Raw genomic sequence first — 26752 nt, forward strand, 5'->3', positions numbered from 1 at the left:
TTTGTCCATTCCTTAACCAAGTCTGAAAGGTCAGGGACTACTAACACATTTAAGGTAATATTCTCCATATTTTTTGGCCAGAATCTTTACTTCTTTCCTCTTTTTTAAGTACAGGATTTAGTGAGACAAAATCAGATACTGCCTCTGCACAGATAATCCTGTGTACTCAAATAGGAGACAAATGTCTTTGAACTATAAAGAAGTATGAAATCATGATTTGAATACTATGGATTTATTTCCTTTTACTTGTTTGAGATATGGGTGTTCACATTTCTAATTCATTCTTCACAACCATGATAACAAAACAACTTCTGTTTCTGTCGGGCAAGTTTCAATCTAGCACAGCTGTTGTGTAGGAGAGTCTAAGAAATAAAACCACCCATTTTGTGAACTTGCAATACCCTTGTGTGGAACACAAAACAGGTTCTGTCCTGCACTAGGCTGTGGATTTTGTTTGGTTTACAAAATTAACAACATAAGCAGATTTGTGTCTTGAGTAAATTTATACATTCATTCTAAACTTACCTGTTGTTTAGGTCAGTACTGCATGAGTTGCTTGATTTTTTTTTTAAGTATTATTTTTTTTTTACTCAAAAATTAAGCACAAAGCTACTTTTTTATTATCTGTGGGGTTTATATTCAGCTCAGAAATTCAAGTATTATTATGAATGAAATTAAGAAAAATTAGATTTACTATAATATCTTAAACACCACATTATTCAGATTATTTGCAGAACATATTTAAATAAATCCTGAATATTTAAAATAATTTAACCATATTTCTTTTTTTATTGGTCTATAAAGAAATAATTTATAATTGAGGTACTTAATTTAAATATCTAACCTCTAAAAATCAATTTAAAGTCAATTACTATTGTTTGCTGTTGGGGTTTTTGATGATTGGTAGGATTTCAGCATCCTTGATAACTATTCAAAAGAAGTCTTCCCATTTTAACCTGCTAAATTTTAGGCACAAGTCTACATATGCTTCTGTTTTCTCTTTATTCTGTTGTGGAATAAAGCAGCAAACCACAAAACAGAAACTGCATTTCTCCAATAATTTTAACTTCATTATAGGTTTCTTCCACAGTTTTCCTGTAAAAAGTCATAATAATGCAAGTCTATAACTTAGAGCCATAAAATGGTGCTTTCCTTTGCAAGTTTCAGATTATCAAAGCAAGGATATGAGGGACTGAGTATCTGCAGTGGGGTCACTACCCATAAGATGTGGCAAGATTCCTTCATTTGTTAGTCAGTGACCAATTTGAGGGAAATTGGTGAATCATGTCCACTAGCAATTAAGAGATTTAGAATCTTTAGCTGTCTTCACCAAACGATCAGTCTTATAATGAAGCAGATACATGATATCCAAAAAATCGGCAGTAATCACGCTGACTATTTTTTTTAATATATTTTCAATTATTAGTTTGGTTAAGGTTTTTTTATGAGGTAGGAATATTCTACACTGGAAATATAAATATGGAGATAAAATTATGTTGAACAATGAGGAACAGTATCTCTCATGTCATGGTAATGAAAGCAACAATAAATTCTACTTGCCCCTTCTGACTGGCTGTAATTACAGCATTGGCTGCAATTCATTTGAAGAAAATTGTTTTGGGTGTTTTACCAACATAAATTATGGTACAGATATTTATGAAACTACTTAAGCAGCTTGTCAAAAATGTGCCTCCTCTGATAAAGAGAAAAAAAAGAAAAAAACACTATCACATAGTTCACATGGTGATTTTTAGGCTCTTCCTCTTCAGCATCCCTGTCAAGGAATTAAAAAAAAAAAAAAAAAAAAAAAAAAGAAAGATTATTTATTGCTTTGTTTATCTTGTCAAAAGATTATCTTTGTAAAATTTCATAATGAACACAAGAAAGTTCATTGGGGAAAATGGAAACTCATACAACTGAGAGGAAATGACTGTGGAGTAACAGCACGGAGAGACCTTGAGGCAAAAGTGGGAGAACAAATGAGATGTTAATCTGCACTGAGATAGCTGAGAAGTGGTCAGTGCTACCATAAGGAGCCCAAATAAAATGTTCTCAGTTTGAAGCAGGGGAAAAACCCTTTCAGCATGAGCTCATGAAATAATAAACTCAAGATACCACATTACTGATAAGTCTGATCAATTATAATCTGCTTAGAGGGAAGCACGGTAGATAAGGGAGCTAGAATCAGATTTAGTGAACAACAGTGCTTGGGAAATAGCAGCTTCATTTGGCATTTTAGGGGATGTATTGTTCATCTACTCAACTAGCCTGCAATAAAACAAGCTTTGTTATTACAGCATGAAGATGCTGAAGGCCACAATTTTCTAAACTTTGCAGGCAGACAGTTTCATTGAGATGTATAAGGTGAGCTGCATGGTATATTCCATTTTCATACAGTGCCCTCAGAGTGCAGTTACATGCACAGGTATCTTCACAGTTTTCCTTTGGTGTTTTGAAAGGCACTACACATACATTTAATGTTGAATTTCTGGGCATTTTACCTGGTTTTCTTCAGGAGAAAGTAAGTGGAAACCACAATGAAGGCAGCTTAGATCACACACGCACATATTTGACATACCTTCATGCAAATTAAACTAATGATGCCTACATCATGAATGATTCCTACATTCAATATGTATTTTGTGCCCTTGTTGGAAATAAAATTTTTCAAAGTGTCAGGGAACTATATCCCCCAAAGTAACAGGCAAAACTAAACTTTTAAACTTGAATCCATTAAAAAAAATACTGTAATTACATCAGTGAGAGTATTTTGAATCTCCTAATAAAAATTTAAAATAAAAGGGCAACAGGCATAGTTGTTACCCAGAAAATAAAATATTTCTATAATCTTTTATCAGCAATCTCTTGAAGGTAACATTGATTTTTCCATGCTATTAACAAGAAGATTTAATCTCTTGGCACCATCTCTGGTAACCTCCTGGGCATTTCATCAAGCAATAGATATAAAAGTGAAGCTATTTGACTCAGTTTGTCATGTCCCACATTTGACACACTGTGTGAGTTGCTGTTTTATTAATTATGTTCATTGTAATCCAGCAGTAGCAAACAGAAAGCACGTTCACAGGGAATTCAGCTTCAGCTGGAGTAAATGAAACAGCTTCAGCTGTTATGTAAATGAAAACAGAGTTTGGGAAACATTAAAAATGTAGCTGTCAATTCAAGTTCTGCTCATCACAGAAAAATGCAGACTAATGAAACTGAGAGAAATTATGACTTATACGAGCATCTCCCTTTTAAAAATCATCCAGGAAAGGTCCCACTCAGTAATTTCAGGAGTGATTGAAAGAAGTATATATAGTTCAGCAGAAATGAAGGTGGTGGTAGCATTGTTTGGATAATTGGTTGTTAGATATGACGAGACTGGCTGTAGAAGAGACTGTATGCATGAATCATACCGCTGATTTTTTTCTCAATCAATGCTCCTGAAAAGCAAAAGGAAATAAAAATCTTAAGAAAAAGTATGAAAAGCCCCATTATATTATGTGAAAATATATTCTTGTATAAAAACTTGTCATACAAGAAGCAAAAGGGTACAGGTTTCTTTTCTCTGTTTGCTGAAGCGATGTGCAAAGCTGTTAGATTAACCAGTAAGCAGAACAGTTTATAGAAATCATTACAGACATAGGTGTTTCTTACAAAAATACTTGTTCAAAACAAGCTTGTTATATAAAACAAACTTCTTAGGAACAGAGGGACTGTTTGTCAGGCTTTGTCAGAAAAGGACCAAGATAGCAAATAAGCTCTGTGTTCACAACATTCTTACAGGAACATGCTTTGTCTAGAGTTTGAATTTACACTTTTTTAAATGTGAATTCCAAAAGTATGGAAGAAAAGGTGGCAGCAAACACTGGAAATAAAGATCCAAATATTATCTAATAGTTTTACATTGTATCTTTCACACTGAAATGTGTTGAATAGGTTGTAAAACTCATTCTGACCTTTCTTCTTTCACCTAGTGTTTTTCTGTCCCTGGTGTGTTCCATTGACTTTTTTTCAATATTAATCATAGCCAAAGCAAAAAAGACAGGTTATATTTCAGAACTCCCCCCTCTTCTTCCTCATCCCTTTCAAAAAGAAAATTCTTTTTCAGATCTGCAAGCCAGTTTGGGACTTGTCCTTTTGCCTATTATGTTAAAATTTCTCAGTATCTCCCTCAATGGGATGTCTAACTGATTTGTTTCATCTTCACTGACATCATCTGTAAAGATGCACCATCCTGTGCCTTGGTTTCTCTTCAGTCTCTAATAAAGACAACAAATAACTTGTCTGATCTGGCAATTTGTTAATATTATCTCAATTATTCGGACCTTAAACTGTGTGATAGCAAGCCTAGCCTCAATTCTGTGTTGGTCATGTAATTTTTTTTCCCCCCTTGAACCTACCCCATATTCCTGCATGAAGCTTTAAGTTAGTTTTTTGGTTCCTGAAGGTTTGTCCATTATCTTATTTTTTTGAGACCCTTGGTATAAAGGAGCGCTTCCTTTTGAATCTTTGGACAACCACCAAGATTTTATGTAGCCAAACAATTGAGTAACAATTCCAGTCTCAGCAGCTCTGGTGCCTTGCCAGTTTAAGATATTGTGTCCTTACAGAAATGTTCTCTGTTCTGCACAGAAGTTTTTTGGGATAGCAAATCATGTCCTGAGCATCAACTTTTCATCTCTCATTTCTATGCCACTGCAGTGGAATTTAACTTTTTTCAGTGTAGCTATTAAGTCATTTTCCCATTTTTTTTGGGGGGGGGAAAAAAAGTAGAGCAACCCAAATTGATCATTTGCACATTTATCAAAATTATTTAAAATTTATGCAAATTGAAATTGGATAAGTCAGTTTCAGATGAAACTTTCCAATGAAAGCAAAGGAATGACAGCATATTACATCTAAGTCATCCAGAAAGCCTGCCTTTATCTAGCAGTTTGAGGGATTATGAGGGAAAAAGTCTCAAATTCAACACCCTTTTATCCCATTCCATTGACCCAGAGATGCTCAAGTTAGTAACTTCACTTTCTTATAGTTTTCAGCTATTGTATCCATTTGGATTACTTTTTGGAAGAGGTAAGGATGGGATGGGAAGGCTGACACAGGTGAGGTTTGAGTTCTGCCTGTTGAGGAGCCAGTCTGAGTGTGGGACCAATAATCCTTCCCACCCTCCTTTCTTTGAGGGATGTGCATACACACACACTCTCTGTCATCTTCCACAGCAAGCCCAAGGGGTCTTAAACAGTATTTTAGGTAACATACTAAGCATTTAATTTTCTTTAGAAGAACCCAATTATGCTAGAAATTAATAATTAAAAATTATAAATAGAATAAAGAAGAAAACATGAATATTATATCCTACGGCGACGTTTTTCAGCATGATGTGTGGGGAATTAGGTGCAAAAATCCCATTTATGTTAATGGATCTTGCATGTCTAATTCCTCATATAGTACAGTGCAAATTTACCCCCTGGTGTCTTTGATGGTACAGAGGACCAGCACAGAGGGGGAGAAGAGTGATTTATTTGATGATCTGTCAATCATAATGGCAACCACAGAAAATTGCAAAGCTGATTTTAACCTCTCTAGAAACAGCTAGTTAGACCATATGCTTTTTTTCTCTTGCCAGATGTCATCATTCATCAATTTCTCATTAAGAAAATGGCACTCAAAAAAAAAAAAGGGGAGTATAGCTTTGTCTTTTTTTTTTCTTTTTTCTTTTTTTTTTTTTCATGTCCAGAAAATCAAACTGTAAATCCAGGATGAGGTAACCTGTTTCAGAAATGGAAGTGCACAAGTACTCTATGCCCTGTAAGTTTTGCAACTACAGTGCTTAAACCTGTCATGTAGTTTATTAAAAAGGCTTTACATATTTAAAATATTTCCAAAGTCAGAGACCATTACAAAAATCTGTTTATTCTGATGACCCTTAATTCTGCTGACTAATCTAGATATTCAGGGCATAATATGAAGTTTATATTTTCTTTCTGTGTCAGTGGCTTGGAGGTCACAGATATCTACTTGAGCTTATTCAATACATGTGGATAATAGGGGTCTGCCTGCTGTTCTGTGTTTGGTATTTTAAAATGAACCAATGAATAAACAAAAGCCACTGACAGGTATGAAAGATGTTAATATCAGAATAAGCCATTATTTGTTCTTATTTTCTCAAAGGCTATTAAGAGTCAGTCTACAAAGAGAACTTTATAGCTAAGTTGTCATTTTTACTTCTACACTGGTTAAATTAAAATATAGGTAATAGGGCTTTTTCCTCCCTCTCACTCTGTTTTTAAATATTTTTTTTCTTCCCAAATATATGCTTAAAGCATCCTGGAGAACCACAGGGCATCATTCATCATTTTCCAAATACAACATACCCTCACTTCTAAATAACACCAACATGTTTAAATGTTTGGTAGACTGCCGTTAAACAGCTGTTTTGTTATTAATATTTTATTGCCCTACGTTTTCCAAGATATTTTGACACTTGCTATTATTTCAAATGCAGCTTTTCTTGGAGTTTTTAATGGTTTGTGTATATCTCTAGACAGTTTCAAGATCTTGAAGCTGTCATAACATGTTAAGTAGGCAAATCAGCTAACACAGTAGTTTCAAGAAAGATAATTTTCTTTGCATAACTTCAATCTGCATCATTTTGCATGACTTATTAACAGGAGCTGACTCATTGACAAACAAGGCATATAGCTTATGGAATCGAGAATGGTTCAGAGTGAATGTCTTCAAAAAGCTAAGCACTGATCAAAATTCTGAATTTTCTCTTGCTGATAGACAGTTCAGAATGTGCAGAAGCTGCTTGTGGTTAAGATTTCATTGGAAAGCTTTCCACGAGTATATTGCAGTTTTGATATGTATAAAATGTTTATCTATACAACTGTCAGCCCTTTATGCTTGCAACCTCAGTACTGGAAATTTAAATTTCTAAAGGCCATATATGGGACTGTAGTTGCTTCAACATTTTAATTTTCTTTTTTTTTTTCTTCATTTACTCCCTCTATTCCTGGAGTAAGTGAAGCGGTGCAGGTCAGAGTAATGATGAAAACAGAGAGTTGTGACTGTTTCTTCTTACAACCAGATCCTGTGCATGTGGTCAAAACCATCATTGTGATTAACCTGTGCCCTTCTTCTGCTTCACACCCTTCCCAGGCTGAGAGAGGATTCCCACCCTGTCAGAGCTTCAGGCCGAGTCTCTTCCCAAGACTCAAAGGCTGATTGCTCTGACTGTGTGTGGTGATTTGGTTTCTGATATGAACTGCTATCACAAAGCAGAACGCCAAATTCTGTTTGTGTAGGAGCTTGTGTTAGACAAAACATCTGTCCTGGAGGTGAAAGGATTAATGTTTTATCTACTGAAGCAAGCCTCAGTCTTACTTTTTTTTATAAAATGAATCACAAAGCCAGTAAAGACTGAATAGTGTTTTCACTTCTTGTGCTTTATAGCAAAACAAAAGTTAGCAAGAACTATTGCAGTTCTTTTCTGTCTGGTTGTTTGTCAAGTGCTGTGATGGTGACTTCAGAAGAGTAACTGACTCTTCTCTCCACTCCAGCAGATGGTGGCTGGTTTGAAGCTTCATACGAAGCTTTAGGAGAAACAACCCTAAATCTGTGTTTGAGAGTTTTCATGAAGAGCAAAGAAAAAGCTGCCTGCATCCTTTGAATGCAATTATGAAGGTAGAAGTTGATGCTAAGTATTGGTCCTTTTTCAAGTAAAAGTCTTTATTCATTTCAAAGAAAATGGGCAGAAGTAAAGTCTTGAATATTGGATTTTTAACAAATAAAGATTTTGATATTTAAATCTTTCTAACTGTCATTTTGCTTAGTAGAAAGGAAGCAGCTCTTCCCACTAAAAAAGATTAAACATTTGACTTTTTAAATATTTGAAGTGCTAACATGACTTAAACTACCTACATGATGACACTTGGACTAAAGAGAGGTTATCTCTTTTATGTGTATGCATTGCAAGAATACACAGAGGTCCCACTTTTTCCCTGTGCACTGCCTCAGTGACACAAAAACCAGCCTTTTGGATGTTGAGCAATTGAAGGGGTTTTGATATGGAAGTTCTGTTCCCTGGAGCAGAAAGCATCCTCCAAGCAGCAGAAGAGTGATGATGGCACTGCCCTTCTCAGTAATCCCAGAGCCAGAGGGGCCTTGCAGCCATCAGTCACTGCACCAGCCCTACTCAGCTCAGGGTCCAGCCTCCCCTGCCATCCCTGTGTGACCCCAGAAACGCTGAGGATGGGAAATGGGAATGATAAAACTGGGAAAACTCTGATGTGAGCACCCAGAGCCACACCTGAGCTTCTGAGTGTCTGTAGAAGCAGCTGGGTCCGAGGTTCTCAGTGGCAGCATTCCATTGCTCCTCTGGTCCAGCTGCAGCAGGGGTGGCCGTGTGCTGACCCAGGCAGTGACCACGAGCCTGGAGGATGCGTTGGCTTACTGGGCTTTTGATTTAGGATAGGATGTGCTGTTGTGTTCTGTAGTGTGATTGTTACTATGCAGTTTGTCTGCCTTTAAAACATGGCTTTTATTCTGTGCCCCTGCATTTTTATTATAATCTGTATTATAGGTGAGTAGGATATCTGTTGATTTTTTGATCCGTGAGCATTTTAAGAATTAAATCATTATTAAATGGAGTAGGCAAGAAGAGAGAAAAGGAGAAGCAGTACAGTTTACTTTACTTGTTAGGCTCATTTAGAAACCGTTACAGAGCTTTTAATAATCCAGTTAATAATCCACATGCCACATAGCATGCTGGCTCAGTGCAGTAATTGTGCAGCCTGTCAGCCCCCTTGTTCCTAAGGCATTCACCCTAGCAGTGGTGTTAAGGTCAGTGCTTCATTCTGGTTTTGAGAGATAAGCATCTGAATTTTGATTTATTTCTCTTTTGTTCTTATAATTTGGGAAAAACCCCTCAAGTTTCTGATGGCTGTCATCAAACCGGTTCAAGTTCTGTAGCTTTCTTCCTGAATACAGGGACAGAGAAGACTCCAGTTAATCAATTTTCTTATTTTTCAGATGTTTATATGAATAGAAACTTCATCTGAATATGATTTTGTGAAATTTATAAATCAAGTGCTTCATTAAAACAATTTCTGAAAATTGGGAGGGGTAACAAAAATAAGCAGCAGTGTTCTCTTTTCTTTTCCTGGAATTAGATGTGCAGAGCAGATGAGCATCTCACAGATAGATATGCAGCAGTCTATAGAATAAAGAGCAGTAGACTTTAGGTACTCCTGTGTAATTTTGGTGTCCTATTCATTCCACCTCCTTGCCATGCCCCACACCTAGAAATGCAGTCTCTACACAGAGATTAAAGCAGAATCAATACAAAGCAAATAGAATGGCCATTTTCATCTTTTATCCCAACTCTTTTCCATTCTGCACTAATTTCAATGAATCACTTCTGAAATCACTCTGAAATTATATTCTTGAAAGCAAGAGAAATTTTTTCTCTCATATTATTTTCTGAAGCCCATTGTTCTGGGGAGGTGGAAGATTCAAAATGCTATAAAGGAAAATACCACACCACAAGTTGTACACAGGTACCTTGATTGATTTCTTTTTTTAATGCATTTTAGCTAGAGGTACAGAGACCTGGAGCATAAGGATTACTTGATATTCTACCATCAGTGACTTTTGAGAAACTTTGAACAGACATATCTATTCTTGCTATCCATTTAGACTGTTTTATGGTATGAATTATTTTTGACTGGAGATTTGGGGTTTAAAAAGTCCTTTGAGGTGAGAAATCCATATGCCAAGGGTGATGAAGCATTCTATTCTAATAAATAATGAAGACATTTTTGTGGCTTGTTTACAGAGTAGTAGATGCCCATTCACACTGGACATTTTAATGAGGGTCATGATCACCAGAAGTGTTCCAAGCACTTATGAAGTGTTTGTTAGCTGCAGTCAAGAGCAATTCATTTCCTCCTGTGTCAGCAGTGGTTTAATTCTTCTAAGGAGGGGAGAGAAAAACACTGGAAATATTTACTATTTTCAATTGCCCTCTGCAGCTGAGTCACTCATAGATGGGACAGTATAAATATGAGTCACTGACTCAGAGCTGTGCTTTGCTGCCCAGCACTGGAGGAACTGGATTGACATAAAAACAAACCAAAATGGGAAACAACAAAGGAACCTGGAGACACAAGGGCCCGTCACTGAGCCATGGTTTGGGACACTTTCTGAGCACATCAGCTTCAGTCATTGCTTTAGTGCCATTAACTGCTTCAGTCTTTTCTTTCTGTGCTGAGGATCGAGCCACTGTGGCTGTGACCTGTCCCTGGTGTCCCCTGCTGCCAGGATTGTCCCCTGCTGCCAGGATTGTCCCCTGATGCCAGGACTGTCCCCTGATGCCAGGACTGTCCCCTGCTGCCAGAGCCGTGGCTCCCTTGTGAGCAGGGGGACTGTCTCAAAGGTTGGCTCCAGATCCCAGCTCACACCAGCTTAGATTAAGTAATTCTTGAGGTGCCCAGGCCTGGAACAGTCCTACCATACTTTTCTCTGCCTATAAACTGTGTTTTCACCTTTTCTGTATAGTGCCAGTCTAGTGTGAGGACGTAGTGAGAATTGAGGGCATGGATATAATCAAAGAATTGCTGGGGAGAGAGGCTGTGTGATGAGGATGATGAGCTAGATCACTGTGTGTTTGTAAAAGCACAGAAGTAGCCCAAGGGAAGGGCACAGGCAGTCAGGGAGGGTGTTCTGGTGGAAGCCTTGCTTAAATTGACCAAAACCACTGTGCAATCTCATGCTCAGCATGCCAGTCCTCATATGCATCAGCACCATTCTTCCTTGGAGGCTCAAGGGTAATGCAAGGACAGAGCTGAGGTTTGCCCCTTAAGGAGCCAAATATCATTTCACACTGTCCAGTGCTTAATGCCCACCTGCAGATGAACATTTCCAATAAAGAGCCCAGGAATGAGCTGCAATCCCAGCCTTGTACATAGTGAGTGCATTGCTGAGAGAAGCAAAGCTGCTACGGACAGAGAGCACGAATGCCCTGAGCAAATGAATCCCAGGCTAAACTGTAAGATACAAGAATAAACCAGCAAAGCTGATTTGGGTGAATGTTATAAATAAATAAATAAATAAATCTTCATTTCTAATTTGCATGAAGGATTAACCAAAAAGAAAAAAAAAAGCAACAAACAACAACAAACTTAGAAAACATGAGGCATAGATGCAATTTTATATCTTGGGATTATAAAATAAAATACACAGTGGATATTCAGCTAAAATTTTGCTTGCATAAGGTTATTCAGTACTGTGTAATCCCATCCAACCCACATAATCTTAATTTTGGAAATACCATATTCACAGGGCTAAGATATGCAGGTTAGTATTCAGATCTCTTATATATGTTCCAATAATGCATTTATTTGAGAATACAGTAAAGTCCTCTTTTCTTTTTCTTTTTTCCCTCCTTTTTTTTTTTTTTTTTTTGGTTTGGTTTTGTTTTGGTTTTTTTGTTTTTTTAACAAAGCATGCAAACAGACTTTGCAGGACTCTAGGGATGTGTGATACAAATGAAAGTGTAGATTTAAATGTCCCTGCACTGCAAGAGACATACTGTTCTTTTCAAGTCTCTGTGTGGATTTATCTTTGAAGGACAATATGCAAAATTTTATTTTTAATGCTTTATTTTCATCCTAAATTAACTACTTCTTCTCTAACTCCTCTTGACTATTGAATGAACCCAAGGGTAAAATGCAGATTCTGTTTTAATCTCATTTTGCATAATACATTTGCACATTGTGAGTCATGGTACCCAGAAGGAAAGATGCAGTGTTTAATTATATAATTCTAGAGTTCTTTCTGCTAACTTTAATATTTTGAGTCTATTCATTTGTAGCATGTTAAAAACAAAGCCATCTTTTGAGATTTATGTTGATTAATGGGCACTTTCACTTTGAAGAATACTGATGTTAAGTGTTTGTGGTCTTTAAAAAATGCTGTGCAATTTTTGTTTATTTGTGTTTCAGCCAGATAACACAAATGACAACAAATATACATGTGTGTGTTTTAAACAAAATTGTGCCTGCTTATGCATATTTGTTATGCATGACATCTCTGTGGCAGGCAAGATTTCTTAATACAGATATGCTAGATCTGTGGTTTAATCAGATTTTGAACAAGCACAAGAAAGTTTGAAGTTGTGTGAACGCTTCTCTTTGAAAGCGCCAATATTTGAGAATATCCCGAGCGGGTTAGGTGCCTTCACAGCAATGTTTGACAGCAGGAGGTGCAGAGTGGTGCTGGGGCTGAGTGTGTCTGGGGCCTCACCTGCTGCTCTTGGGCAGCCCAAATGCAGAGGCTGATGTGGCTGATGTGACTGATGTGAGCCAGGACAGATTGCTGAGATGGGTGGTGGCACTCCAGTGCAGTTGACACTGCAGCTGAAAAAGCTGACTCTGTAAAAGGGTAAGAACTTGCCCAGGATGGTCAGGGAATGTCTGTTTAAATGTGTTTCTTACACGCATTGAAACTGAAAAATCTAAATTTTGTTCTGTTCCTTGGTGCATTTGGTGAGTGTTCTCTATATTAAGGTTGCATACAGTTTTGAACAACTCTGGCTACTCTGAAGGAGTAGCTCTGAAACAGTTTGCTGAATGGAATCCTTTGTGCCTGGGGTTCTCTCACACAAGGGGGAGTGTGTGAGTGTGTGTGTGTGTGTGTGTGTGTGTGTAAAATTAAAAAGAATTATTTGGCACAGTATGCTGCATTTCAATTTAGCAAGGATCTAAAGAGTTACTGTAGTCTGATTTATTGTAGAGGCTCTGAAAAACGACGTTTATATTGTCCTGAGCTATTTCAATGGTGTTGCTGGCATGACACTATAATCCAAAGGACAGAATATCAATCAAGCTAGGATGTACAGGAATGTAAACAAGCTTTAGAAAAAGCATCCAACAGTTTGTTAAATAGACCACAACAAAACAAGTCCATTATCATTGCAAAAATAGCTCAGAACTTAGTATGTCTAATTATCTGAATAGCTTGGAAAAAACATAATTAATCCATCAGCGGTATAGGGTATTCTAATTCTGATACTGAATGGTGAATTTTGTGATTATGCATATTTTTGTCAATATATTGACATCTCTTAAAGATGAATAAACATAAGACTTTATTATTTTTTTTTTTCTCCTTATGGTATTCTTATTCTGGAAGAGTTTAGGAATGTAGTCCAAATCCCAAGATACTTTTTGTTTTATTAATATCAACTGTTCTTTTTACTTGATATTGAGGAAGATTTTTCTTTTCATTAATCTACTATAGTTACCATTTTGGGAAGCCACCTCAGTTTGTTTTACTGCCTCACCTATCACACCTTTGTGTTGCATGCTTCAAAGTAATATATTTTATTTCCATGTCAATCATGCTGAGTGAGCCCACAGATGCTGCAGTGATTTGTGCAGGGCTGCCCAGTGCGCTGCTGCTTTCTGTGGAGTGTGGGTTGTGTTATAAGGAGTTGTCTGTGCTCCTTTGCAAAATCAGGGGGATTGTGCAGGCATTGACCCTGTGGCTGGTTCACCCAGTTCTGAGGTCTCTGGGTATCTGCAGGGGGAGCAGGTGATGAAGCTCTTGGGTCACTGTGGCAGCTGCAGCAGGGGCTGGCAGGGTCAGTTCAGCTCTCTCTGAGAAGGTACAGTGTCTTTTCAGACAGTTTATATGGTTTCCAGAAGTAGAATTTGTTCCTTGGATTTATATATACACACCCATTGAGCCTCTTTGTAAGTGCTTTTAAATCTGGTTGGTATTCCAGGTGGTTAATTTTTTCCCATTTGCTCTTTCTGTTTGCTGCCTTTTCATAAAGACAGTACTGAAACACGCTCATCTCTTTAAGCATAAACAAATGTCTTTGGAGTTTGCAAATCAAATAATATTGGGGAAGAAATCAATATTTATGTTTCTTCAAGTTACAAAATATGTCAGTCAAACGAATGCTGGAAAGTTTCAAATACTTTCTCCTATTTCTGTTTTATTATAGACCCCTTACTTTGTCTCTACCATACCTGCTATTGAATCTCAATTCTCTAATGGCACAGAACGAGCACAAGTGGAAGTATTACAGAAGTTTATGTAGATGTTGGTGTAAATACATTATTATTCCCTTCTTACATTTGGCATTCAAGACTTCAATTTGGCTTCCCACCCCTGTATATTCCATCTTCCGATAGGACTGGCTCTGCAGTTTCCCCTGAGGTGTGCAAATTCGAGCCCTGTGTGCTGTGTAATGGATAGACAGCTCAGCAGAGCAGCTCAACAAGGCTCAGCCTCTCCAAAATCAGCCAGCCATGGAGCTGTGTGTGCTGATGACACTTCATCTCAGCAAAGTGTTTTCCTAGCGGTTTACAGCTCTCATATCAGTAGGAGCCTTATCTAATTGCTCTGCTCACAGTATCTGCATGTGTATCCATTTCTTTCACCCAAATACTTGCACTAATGGCCAGTCCCTCTGCTCCTCAGCAGCTGAGACAACTGCACACTCCTGCCCTTTGCTGCTTGGCTGATTTGTTCCCCTGTGAGCTCCCTGGCTGTTTGTGTAACATGTCTTCAAGTCACAAACCTTTGAGAGGACTGTGAATTTGCTGACGGCATTAACATTAAAGCAAGCTTTTAAATTTTTATTTATTAATTTTATCTATTAAAAATATTTAAATTTGCTATTTATTTATTTTTAAAGTTAGATTTTATTTAATAAATTTTATTTATTTATTTATTTATTTTTACATCGGGATAGTTCTCTCTTACTTTTATTTCTTTCCCTTTTTTCTTTTTCTATATACCCTTTTTACTCCCCCCCACCCCATTTTCCCCCTTTTTTTCCTTTTTTTTTTTTTTGCTTTTTCCGAAATTGTATATTCTCTGAATTTCTGACACATGTCCTTTTTTTTTATAGAAACCTGTACTGTGAACTGAGTGGAAAATTTAAACAACTTTCTTTACAATGAAGCAAACCTTGTCTTTATTTTATTTGCAATACTCTGTTAATAAGTGAGTTGAAGTTAGCCTGAATTTTGGAATAGAAAACCATGTATTTCACTGAATATGTTCCTGAGAGATTTGAGTCTGTTCTCCATTGATGATATCTTCAATGCATTATCTGACTCTTTTTTCAACCTGTGGGTGATGTCCTGGCCCCAAAACAATTCAGGCACACAGCATTTTGATTGTTGCTTTGTGAAATACACATGTTCCGCTCATAGCCAGCTCTGTCAAACTGCTTCCAAATTCTGTATTTCATCCTGCATGGATATCTCAGTTGCAAGTAAGGTCTCTCTTACTGCATTTCCAGTGTTGGTTTCCTGTAAGCCTAAAGAACTGAGCAAGGTTTTGGGTGTTTGGTTTTAGCTTCAGATTTATCAGCTGTAGGCCACATGGTGAAAGTGCATACCCTGGTCATGGTTTTCATTTCTTGTCTCTCACTGAGACAGTGACATCCCATCTAAAAAGGGTCATAAATACAAACTGCATGTGCCAAATTGTTAGTGTTGTGATGACAAACAGGAGATTTGTATGGCAAAAATCACAGGGCTTTCTGACTTCTCTAATAGCCAAGTTGTCTATTTGTTCCCATCTTAACTACAAGAGGACTTAGATTCAGCTCAGTCTGCTTGGTACAAACTTTATTTTATGTAGACCCTGTTCCATGTCAACAGCCCTGCTTTTGCCAGCCCTCTCTTGTCCAGAGAAATAACCTGTGTGGGCACCAGTGCCTCCTTCCTGATCATGAGCCATCTTTTCTTTTTTAGATTCTTTGTGGGTTTTTACAACAAGTTTAAATGGTATCTCATTTATTTCACTTTCTTGATCACGGTTCAGCCTTTGATTTATCTTGTGGAATTGCCTCATTGGTCTCAGGCAGCACCTGGACAGAATCAGCTTCAGGCTCTGTTCCCACAATCTTGAGTCCAGCTCTGGCTTTCAGAGCCTCTCTGAACCAAAAACTGTTAGAATCAAAAGTTAGAACCAAAACCTACAGGTGTAAAATATGGACCTGTAGGTGCTTTGTTTAAATGCTACAAAATCTCAACTCCTTTCCTCTGAGTGTTGTACTTTATAACCTGTGCCCAAATAGGTGGCAAAGCTTTTTAGAGGCAGATTTATTATTGAGGGATAATGCACTGATATTTAATGTGGGGATGAGAATCCACTGTACTGTGGGACTACTGCAAAATGGAAAAAAGCCTTTGAAAAACTTTAAAAATAACAATCAGCATTGGTTAAAAGTGTATGGGTTTTTTTTTTTCAAGTGATCTGATCCATCGCAGCAGTTTAAGATTGTGCAAGTTGAATCTTTTAATCTAGATGGTGGATGAATGATGAAAATTTGATTTGATTTGATTACACTTCCTTTAAGAGAATGAGTCATTGGTCCAACCATGAAAGTTTCTTTTTTTATCTGGCAGTGTAAATTGAGAAATATGCAGGCTAAAATGTCAGCGCTTGCAGACTCACAGATAATGTGCAGGAAGTCCATAGGAGACTGTTCTCAGATGATGCTTGACTCTTCATCTTCTAATCAGAGAAGTTCCTTTACTGTGTGCTTGGATAGTAACTGAACACAGATTTCAGGCAAGAATTGGTTTTGCCTTTTTGAAATATATTTGATATTAAATTATTCCTGCCTTTTGTGTAGATGTGGTTTGGCAGGTCTTCTGCATTTCAGATATTGTTGTAAGGGAAATTTGAAATTCTGCAAGGTCTTTTTAAAACATTAAGTCCTAGCAGTAATTTTTTTTAGTGTAACTTGGTAAATGTAGCAATGATACTGACTTTCCAATACATTTACAAGTGGCATTCAGTATTGTTTACATTAAAATAATTTGGTAAATTGAGTCTTCATGCCATGACTGATCAAAGCAAAAATACTCAGTATAAAAGTTTTGAGAAGAGGTCTGGTCCTTTAGTATCCTAAATCCCATTAACAATGACTTAAGAATAAAACCTCAGGACTTTATTAATTTTTTTTTTCACTAAAAATATTCATAATATAGCATGTACAGGAAACAGAACCTTTTTCTTGACTTTTTAAAACAAAACCAACAATGCACAGGCAATACAAAAAGACTATTGTTAAATTTCAACAAAGGCTTTAAACATTAAATATTCTTAATATGCACTATGCATTATTTTATTAGGACTTACTGTTAAAGAATTTCTTTGACCATTACTTGCATTGGTATCACCTGCAAGCTAAAGTTATTTTATAACTGAGGATAAAAATATTTTTTTTCTATTCCAGTGTATGTGCAAGCTTCCATGAGACCAGTGTTTAGATATTTATTTTTCTGCTATCAAACAGAATTAAAATAACTAAATGTCAGGGGGAAAAATGGCTATGCTAAATGCACCCAATGAGTGGCTTGTAGATCTCACTGCTCTGTGGGTATTTGAAGGCACCTTGTCTCCAGGATTGGAAAGGGATGCTCACCAGGATTTTACATCTCTGGAGGACATTGATAGCAGGGCTTTTGTCTTGTCAGTTTAAATGAAATATATCAGCAAACACAAGGCAAAGCAAACTGAGGTGAAGGGAGGAGAATGGAGTGAAAAGAGAGGGATGTGATGAGTGATCTGGGGAATGTTTCCCAAATAACTGAGTGCACGTTAGTTTTATGTAGTAACAGTTCTTTACAGTCTTCTCCCACGTTTCCTGATTAAATGTTCATGTAATGATTTGCACAAAATGAGGAGGGTTGGAATTTTCTAGTACTTTTTCTTCACAGTAGACCTTTAAGTACAGCTGCAGTTAGAAGAAGATTGTAAATCAATATGTTATTATTCCACATATCATGTGTTCTGCTTTCTGCTGCTCTCTACCAACATTCAGGGATTGTAGCTGTTTGGTGGGATTGTACCTATTGTGCATTGAAATCAGCACAATACTTGGCTCTGCTCCGAGCTGCTCACAGGCACTTGTTGCTGTTCTGTTGTGCAAAGAGAAATCACATGACCATGCTGTTGTGATATTTTTTTTTTCACAAAAGCATATTTTACTATTCAGTGTAGGCTTTTTATACCCAATAATTATGTCAAAAGCATTCATTTAGTGTTATCCTGATTTTCAGAGCTGCTGAACACAGTCATTTTTTCACTGAGGCTGACGAGAATGATCTGTTTTCGTTATCTTCAAAAGTATGGCCAGATAGGCACAGTGGAGTGATGCTGCTGTACAAGAATGAGCTTTTTACTCAGATTTTGCTTTTTGCAGTTCATAAGTGGCTCTTGCTGGCTTCTGTCAGCTGTCCTGGAGGAAGATTTGAGCAATGATCAGTCTCTTAATTGCATTCTTCTCTAAATTATTTGCATCTGGGTAGAAATCTTTGCTCTCTCTCTAAATATTCTGCAGGACTTGGTTTAAAATCAGATATTGTCAGAGTTGTTAAAGTGTAAATACCCTGAGGTGAAAAAGCATCAATTCACTCACCACTTCATGTCCAATAACACAGCGTTTACTTAGGGGGGGGGGGAAAAACAACTCAAAGGCCTTAATTTAAAAAAAAAAAAAAAATTACTATTCTCTGGAAAACAAAGGAGCTGTCTGCATTATCCCTAATTACATACTGTGTACTTTGAAAACCACCCAGAAAAATATCACTCTAGAATTACAGAGAAACTGGTCCTCATTATCTCTCTTAGGAAATTAAAGAAATAGCAGTTTGCACAAAAATATACAAATTTAAGGAGCATTTAAAATGGATCAAAAAGGGAGAAGCCAACCAACTTCCTGTATATTGCTATATTTAGAAATTTAAGAAAATGAAAAAATATTTATTTACTTTTATGAAACTGTATCTCATTTTCAAAAGTGACTTTTATTAAGAAAAGGTCTATGCTATGTAAAGGATTGGTTGGTGGATTCTCAGAGTTCTTATATATTGAAACCAGTACCAGTGCACCCTGGAACTCGTGATCACTGCTGCCTGTCTGCTTCTCAGAACTGGCTGGAAAAGGAACTGGTCTGTGCATGTTTAGAAGAACCTGCTTCTTCTTTACACACACAGATTTGATGTTTTCCAGCTCTGGGAATACGTTTAGCCATGGGAATTAAGGGAATAAAACACAAGGGAAAAAAAACCAAAAGAACAAACATTTAATAATTTAAATTAGAAGGGCTGTTAAATTAGGACATTTTTATTACTGATCTTTTGGGCGGCTCTTCTGTAGTTGTGATGCCTAGAAATGTTTCAGACTGCTCTTCTTTTGAGCAACAAATTTTCCTGGGAAAACAAGAAATGCAGGTAGTTCTTCAGCAGAATTTAAAAAGCATTGTATTCCAAGGAAACAAAATTACCACACCCTTACCCCCAAATATTAGTCAGGGAAAAGAAGAACAGCCATTAAACATAGGAAAAGGGGACGTAAACACTGATTTCATTCTATTACTGTTGTTTCATTCTAGACTGTTTTTTAAAGACAATTTAATGATGAAATAAGTTTGCTTCATTTTCTCTGAAGACTTTGTTTTCACGCATTTGTGATTTTCTTTACTATGATGTAATTCTCAAAAAGGAATCATTGTAAACTCTTTTTGCTTTTAATTTTTCACACACCAGATATGGATATGTTTGTTCAGAAATGTAGTTGCTGAATTTTGGCTCTTTATAATAAATACCATGAGGTTTTCTATTTTCAAGCAACAAGCTTATTCAAAATTTGAGCAAATATTCCTCCAGTGTAATAAAGGATGTGCAAATAATGCAAGGATAATTCAATATATATTTGTCTCTGACAGCAATACTGAAGACTCTCTAGTCAGCACAGCCTCAAGTGTGTACATCTGTGATTTTTAAGTTTTCATCATTTTACTTCCAATTTTTATCCACTTCTTTCTTCCCCCTTCTTTTTCTCCATTGATAAATAAGATCATTTAGAAAAGTCACCTTTCCTGTGAGTCCCACAGGGTTATTTGGTCATAACAAGTAAGATTGTAATTTGTGTTGAGGCTTTTTAGAACTAATGAAAATTATCAACATGTCACACAGCTGCATTTCAGTTTTGTTTGTCAAAGCCCAGAACAGAATTGATTTCATAAATAGATACTAAATGTGAGCACAGAATATGCATACTGATGAGCTCATGATAAAACTTTGTTTAGAAATACTTTTATAATTTACCCATGAAGAGGAAAAAGAATTATGTCAAACAGAACAATATAAAGCAATTTTTTATAAAGTCCTTTATGCAACTTCATATCCTTCACAATTTATCTTCCATAAGTGTTTTTTTTTCTTTATGCTCCTTGATGAGATAAAAGAAGGTTTCGTGTGTAGTAGAAAGGAATCACATGCTTAGAAAATAGAACTTCTTGTTTGACTGTGGCTCAGATTCAATGAGTCTGACAGGGGTTTTTAGATAAAGTTAGTTAAAATCAAATTGATCTGGGCACTCTTTCCCTACTTAAAGTGACTGGATAATTCCTACTGCTTGTAGAATGATTACATTTCTATTAACAGAGGAGGGAGAGTAGGGTTCTTACCAAGGCTGGTTTCCTACACACTCTTCACCATTCTTCCAGCCTGTTGATCTTTTCTGCATAACTTTCAGGTGTGTCTTTAGGATTATCCCAATTCGTCTGCTGCGATGACCTGGAAATATTTACTCGCCAAACTTATTCTAATAATCAGACTTGTCAAAGTTTATATTTTAACAATCTGATTATTCTAATAATCAGATTGTTAAAATATAAAAGCTGCTTGGAGCATGATATTGTGACACTGATTAACAAAACTGTTTATACTGAGGAAAAAAATGGAGCAAATACCAGCTATAGATCTCTTTCCATCAAAGCTGAAATGTGTTGTGCTGTTTTGAATTACAGAGCAGGTATGTGCTCACTCAGTGACTGCCAAGGTATGACCTTGGTGAATACATAAAATATGAGTTTGGGCAAACTGTGCTGGTGATGAAGCTGTAAAGTGGCTCAGTGGTGTGGCTGGAGCTGGAGGTGCCACTCTCAAGAGCTCGTGCACTCCAGCTAATACTGAGTGGCCTGACATTAAAAAGGTTGTTGTCTAAATCACTGGTTCTAATAATCATTCTGGTTTGTGGTGTTTGGAAAATATTGTTTGTGCCACAGAACAGCTGAGGATATCTCTGAAAAAAAAAATCATCACTGATGGGAAAGAAAAAAGCTGCTTAAATTCCCAGGTATTGGCCTTTTGCATTGAGCATAACCAAGTGTGGCTGGTGTTGTTAAAAAGAACAATAGGAACAAAAATTGAGATATTTAAAACATTGATCAGAACTGAAAAAACATTTGCAGCATGTATATGTGTTGCAATAAAGTGAAAATTATTTTGCTGTGGGGGGTTTGTTTTGTTTTAAAAATTAATGTGTCTTTTTTTCTCATTAGTTTTTATATTATATCAAGAACAGTCAGTGATTAATTTTCCTTTAAGTTATAGTTTGCCAGCTGTATTTCACCACCAGGTTATTTTGTGACTGCAGAGCTACATACCCTTCTCAAAGTGATTTAACTTTGTAGTAAGTACTCCAAAATAATATGCATGGCTGAAAAATTTTGATTCAGCCATTCTGAAGAAGTGAGCATCATCCTTGGCTTTGATTTTGACAGATTAATACCTTTGCCTTCATCTCTCTAAATCTAAATTTTACAACATAGTTGATAGATTAGCCCTTTTCTTAAATCTGATCCTAAAACCTCATTGCTAGCTCTGAATTTATGTGCTGTACAAAATTAATATGTAGAACAATGGCTGTTAAGAGCATGGTTCATGACTTAAGCAGGTCCTTTTACTTTAGTTTCTTTAGAGAGATAAAATTATATTTTTGAAGGAAAGATATTTTTAAGTGTTCATCTACGTTCTCTAATTTTGAAAATCTCATTCTCAGTAGTTTAGGCCTGTGAGTTAGGGTCAATAGATGTGCTGATGCAAATCCATGGTTTGATTTCAAGTTGGATTGGTCCTTGTAATTCTGTGCCCAAATTTAACAGAAGGTGCCTTATACAAATTACATCTTGTTCAAAATGTAGCTGCCAGAATATTAATTTGAACAAAATATTCACAACCCACATTTTTCCCAACTTCTAGATCTTTTGCTGAATTTTCCAATCTGTTGATTCTGTGCTTCTGTGTATTTCCTGATTAACTGGCAAGTTTTTGAAAAAAAGCCATCTTAGGGATTCCTTGTGTTCCTCTGAAACCAGGCTGATTTCTGGCTCCTTTGTCAGGTTCTTTTGCATATCTGCTCGTTAGTCCAGCACATACAAATGAGTGACTGGTGTTTATTTGTGAGTTATTTCATTTTGATAGACTGCATCAATTCATTCTGGCTGATACACAGGAGATTCTTCCAGCCTCACTTAACTAGACCTGGGAGCCTGACTTAGATTTTCCGAGGGATTGAAGTGCTCCCAAGGGGCAGGGGATGGAAGCTGATGTGACTTTCACACCAGAGCTGGACGTGGTCCCTCTTCCAGGTTCTCAACACTGTGTTCTCCTGGAGAGTGGCTCTGAGTGTGAACCAGGAGCTGCATCCTGCCTCCCCCTCTGACCAGGTTTGGGATCAGACCCCTCACCTGTGAGGGCTGCTTGAGAGTAGACTGGAAGAGTAAAGGAGCTCAGAGCTAAAGAGTCATAGGCTGGCAGAGGGAAATCTCTGCCTTCCATGGCAAGGGAACCTGAGCTATAACACAGCTGTCCCAGTCTCGGGGTCTGTGTGTCAGGATGACCCCAAGATTGTAAAAGTCTTTTTTTCCCAGCCCATGCAGCCAAAGGAGTCTGAAATGCATAGGGTTGGCTTCTCAAGGTTGTTTATTTCCTTATTTATAACATTCTTTTTCTGACCTGCTGAGCTCTGCCTAGCAAGTCAGCCATGGCATTGTGTCCATCCTCTTGGGTGGTGTTTACATTTTATACCAAAAACTACCGGTGCTATGTTTACAATAACATGCCAATATCTATAATCTATGTTGGACAGTGTGTCTCTACCTTAAACCAATAGAAAAGTGTCACCATCACAGCAAGACATGGAGGACAGGAAGAAGGAGAAGGTCAGGACGCACCCAAATCCCTCCATCTTGTCCCCTTGAATCCTTTATTTTAAAACCCCAAAATTCTACTTTTTCACCCTGTGTAAATTCACCTATCACACTGCTCAAACCCTTGTGGCTTGTAATTCCTCACACAAAGTTGGCAGTTTTTTCCATAGGCTAAAATTGAAGCCACAGATGTTTTTGACTTCATGCCAAGGTCTCTGAACCCCCTGCCAGGGTCTGGAGACAGCCAGGGCAGCAGAAGGGATGTGCTGGTCTCCAACATTCCAGCGCTGTGAGTGGCACGGCACGGCACGGCATGGCATGGGTGGTGCAGGGTCCTACCTTATATCTTGTCCAACCTCTCACAAAACAGACATCCAAACCAGTTGCAAAGTTGAAGAATACATTAAGGGATATTAATACACTGGTTTGATTGTATTTGGATTGCTTCCTAAGGAGGAAATGTTATTTATATTACAACTGTCAGAGAATGGAAGAAGAATTGCCTTAACAAACGCATTACATCCATGTGTTTATAGATCCAGACTCCCTTAGGGAATGCTGCCAAAGATGATATTCCTCACATTTCGTTTGTGTGTTGCATCTTACACTAGAAAAATACACACTATAAAGGCATTATTATCCTCATAAGTGAGGTCTTGATTAAAAAGAAAATTTATACATGTACTTAAATCTCACTAAGGCCAGGGGGGCACAAAAATAAGCTGAAAATTAAGTATATGTTCAGCATCTTTAATAACTTGACTATATTCTGTAGCTGAGCCCAGAATTTTAGGAAGTGTATTTCTGAAATTATTTAGATGTGGTGCAGTGTATTTATGAAATAAACATCCTTCTTTCTTTTTTTTTTCCCTGTATTTTTGTTTGGGTTTTTTTTTTTTTTTTTTCGCAATATCCTGATTTCAAAGGTTAGATTTAACAATATGAAAGACTAGGTTTTTTACTGTGGTTTAATGGTGTCCTTGTTTTTAAAAAGAATAGAAAATAAATGTAAAGTAGTCCTGTATTTTATCCTAATTGAAGGATAAGACATTTTCCAGTGTAATCAAGAACAGCAAAATCTGGTGTATACTTTAGGAAAGTATAGTGTGCTTGCAGAATTGTAGCTGTGGTACCTTAGGAGCAGGCTGCTCCAGTGCTCAGATCAGGACAGGGCTTGTGGCTCTTAGTGCTGACATGGAGGTCAGTGCCCAGGTCCTTGGGTTTAATTTTCATTTAAAATTAATTTCTGTGAAGAAATTTTCCGTAAAAGACATGGGGGGAATGGCAGTGACTGCTGAAGTTGAAGCTTCACGTTGGCAACAAGAGATTTAGTCTCGTGAGGTCTTAATGCTGTTTTCTAAGGTGCTGTAAAATCCAATATCCTATTGAAATAATTTTTCCATGAGGTGCTACTACTATTGTAGATTAAGGAAATACAAAGAAATCTTTTTATAACACGTACTTCAGAAATATTTCTTACATGCTTGATCTTTCCACATTGTTTAAATATGATCTCTATATGCTTAATTAAAATACTTAAGTGAAATTCTGGAAAAAAATTTGAAAGTGGGTCCTGCTTGGACACAGGGAATGGATGTGCCAATGGAGTACATATGTCTGCTCACAAACATGCTGACCTCATTTTTTTCTCTGCTAATAGAGTAAATTTTATAAAACTTAAGGAAATAACATTACATTTGAAGCATGGATTTAGTAAACTTTAGGGACAGATGTTCAAGATGCTTGAGGAGGAGCAAGGGAGGCTGGCAGGTTTCTGCAGCTCGGTGCTGATGCATTGCTGCTTCAACAGCTGAGAGTAAAGGAGCCTTTTGTTGCCTCTCATCAAGAAGTTATTATCTCTAGCTGCTGAAAACAGGAGCAGCTCTAGGATTGGAGGGACATTGTCTCCATCCATCTTCCCAAGTGCACTTTTCCTTATTTCATTGAGGGTATCATCATAAATGTCAGTACAAGTCACAGAGAAATGTCTGCTGGCCCAGTGCTGTAGTGCTGCACTTAAAAGGTGAATTCCCCCCCAGTGCTGGGGACTTCAGGGTGGACAGAAATGTACTGTGAAGTCCTGCAAAGAAAAACAGAGAGACTCAGAGCAACTCTTATATTTAGGAATGTAAGGTGTGGTTGTGGGCCCTAGTCTGCAAGAAGAAGGCAGATATCTTTTCTTGGCTTATGGTATGAAATGTGTTTCAAACCACTTGGAGCTGTTAACTGATAAATAAATAGATTTACTGGAAGCTTTCCTTGTGAATTTTTGGATTGTGTATTACAATCTCATAACACTGGAATGCAAAAAGCAATGTACCTTATCAGCTTTTGTGAAAAATAAACCATATTACATGTATTTACACTAATTGTATAATTAGACATTCAAATTACAGTATGTAAATACTTAGTAATCAGCTGAAATTTGCTTTGAAAAACAAGATAATTCCCTCAACACAGGCTACCTTAAAAGAATGTTAAGTTAGGAGAAACCCCACGAAAGTACAATGAGAAAATTAGCCTGCAGTAATCAAAACCTCAATAACAGGAGAGCAATGTGTAATTCCATCATTTCCTTTTGTGTGCAGCTATTTTTAATGATTTGAAGCCTAATCAGGTGATGTGCTGAGCACAGTGAAATAAATTAGAGTTCTCAAGGATCTGTAAAGTTACAGCCTAACTAAGGATTTGACTTGTTCCACTAAAAAAGGGGGAATTTCTCTTTTCTTTTGAGAAAACCTCTTGCTCTTTGGAAGATGTCTTGGAAGATACATGGAGTGAGGAGCTGGATGTGGCAATGAGCCACGCAGTGAAACTACAGCCAAACATTCTTTAAAAGGCAGTCCCAGGCCCGGGGAGTTTTGCTGAATTAGTAGAGCACATAGTATTTGTTATGGTTACTCCATCTCAGCCTAAAGCTGTTCTAGATACAGTGTGTAAATAGAAACACTTCTCCCTGAGGAATGTTCCCCTTTCAGCGTTAAATAATCGAGCATCATTTTTGTAAATTGCTGGTTGTTGTTTTTGACTGACATGTTTACTCAGATAAAGTAACAGTTTTTCCTCAAAGAAATCTACTTAGTGTCTAGATGGCATAAACACATTGGGGGTTTTTTGTGGAAGAAAGAATTCCCAAGTGTTCTTTACAGTTCTGCCTAAATCTCTTTCAGGCTTACAGCCTCATTTAATGTTTTTCTTCCCCTACTACTGGCTCAGTTACAGCCTATGTTTTCCTGTGTCTGGAAAAAAGTGCATTTGGTGAGTGTAGGACTGGTGTTTGCTTAGGCAGCACCTTCTTGCTGTGTAGACTGAACCTCATGAATCAATTATAGCCTTCACTGCTGCTGCTGGTTCTGCTGGCTGGCCTGAGTGGATGTGATAAGCCTCACACTTTGTTTGACACTGATCTTTGCAACTCTAGCTTGCTTTACTTTTCTAAATGTGGCCCTTGTGGTGGTGAAATGAGAGGTGAGGGGCTGCAGCCACGTGATACAAGTCAGCATGGCTCATGTGAGAAAATGTTCTTCAGGGCTACTGACTCAGAAAATGATGGCTAAACCTTGTGTGCTGACAATTCTTCACTTGTGTGGTATGACAGTAAATGCAAAGAGTGAAGGGCTGAGAGAATTTGGAAATGATGAGAATTTTGGGAAAGAGAGAGGGAGGCGAGAGTGTCATGAGATGTACCCCCATGCCAGGTTTTCTTAGCAGATG

This window comes from Taeniopygia guttata, chromosome 13 (assembly GCF_048771995.1).
Source record: "Taeniopygia guttata chromosome 13, bTaeGut7.mat, whole genome shotgun sequence".
NCBI lineage: Eukaryota > Metazoa > Chordata > Aves > Passeriformes > Estrildidae > Taeniopygia > Taeniopygia guttata.